The sequence below is a fragment of the Sinocyclocheilus grahami genome, unplaced genomic scaffold (assembly GCF_001515645.1).
Source record: "Sinocyclocheilus grahami isolate Dianchi unplaced genomic scaffold, SAMN03320097.WGS_v1.1 scaffold1309.1, whole genome shotgun sequence".
NCBI classification, from domain to species: Eukaryota; Metazoa; Chordata; class Actinopteri; order Cypriniformes; family Cyprinidae; genus Sinocyclocheilus; species Sinocyclocheilus grahami.
Genome location: NW_015506488.1, coordinates 179,267 through 180,582, shown reverse-complemented (window position 1 = coordinate 180,582; position 1,316 = coordinate 179,267). Strand labels below are relative to the sequence as shown.

At 37.1% G+C, this 1,316-nt stretch overlaps 1 long non-coding RNA gene across 1 annotated transcript; it reads right to left on the bottom strand.

Moving 5' to 3' along the window:
- Window positions 1-112: 112 nt before the first annotated feature.
- Window positions 113-992, bottom strand: LOC107569082 (uncharacterized). The gene is made up of 3 exons (XR_001606857.1): window positions 961-992; window positions 296-389; window positions 113-165 (listed from the first exon to the last, which is right to left on the bottom strand). It is a non-coding gene; the product is annotated as an uncharacterized lncRNA (long non-coding RNA).
- Between the last annotated feature and the right edge of the window lie 324 nt (window positions 993-1,316).

Below are 1,316 nucleotides of genomic sequence, written 5' to 3'. Positions count from 1 at the left end.
CAAACAGAACTCATTACCTGCAATTTTAATGAAGATGCCATGATGGTCATTTCACAATATATATCAGAAGGTATTTTTTTTATATTTTTTGTTTCAGGTTTTCCCTTTTTTTCCACAAATGCCGCCGTCACCTTGCCTTGCAGGTCCTGCTTCACCACAAAAGTTCTGCAGCAAATGCACAGGAATCAAGAATCAGAAAATTGCTGTGATAACTCTGTTTGAAATTACATTAATTGAAATAAACTACAACTTAAGATTTCAACAGATTTTTTATTCATTTCTGTAGTATACTCACTCAAAGCCTTTGATGGCAGCATTCCGCTTTCTGGTGAAGAGGGCTTCATTAGCCGCTCTCCACCGGATAAGCAGACGTGTGTGCTCATCTGTCCCTGTAGCATCCAGACAAGAGTCAAGTTACCGCTGAGATTTGTCTGCTCAAAAGTATTAAGTAGTGTTAAGTAGCTTTTTATCCAACACAAATGTTCCTCAATTTTTCAACAGTACTAATGGACAAATAAAATAGATTACTTATATTTAGTTACTTTATGTAAATGTATTTACATTACTTACATTCACCTATTGCAAACAGTGCTGACAACAGTGAATTGTACTACAGAATAACATACATATACATCACTCAGATCTCTACTTCATATCTAGGACCTATTAGACATAAGTTACTTCTATGAAATTCATATCGAAGATTCTCCTACCAGATATTAAATAGACATTTAGTAATCGTATTTAAGATGTATATGGTTTAAAATATATGTAAATCTACTTTGGAGATGTACGTGTGCTACTGGAGCCCCCCTGTTAGCTATACTACGTGCTTTTACAGCAACATCACAACTATACTATACCATTTAGCATCTTTACACTTTCAACAATTTGCTCTAAAGTAGTTCAACAGATGCAAATTTAAAATAAGGAACCGTGTTTTTGGTTTGTAATACTTACATTTGTAAACGCCCTCATCCAAATTTTCCATCATGTTCGATTATGACGCATCCTCTTCTTCTTCTTTATGATGTATCCTCTCGCGTGACCTCCTGGGATAGAAACGTAACCGTCGGCGAGCACTCAAGAAGCTGGGCAGAAGCAGTAGGACATCCGGGAACTTCTCGACTACTCTTTTATGAATACTGAGGTTTCGGACATACTTATTCGCTCGCCTGCTGCTTTTCCCCTACTATATAGCAGAGAAGTAGGCAGTTTCGGACGCACTTTAAGTAGATGCGTGTCCGAATCTTGTGAGAATTAGTACGTCACCAGGTAATTCTCGACTACTCTTTTATGAATACTAAGGATTCGGA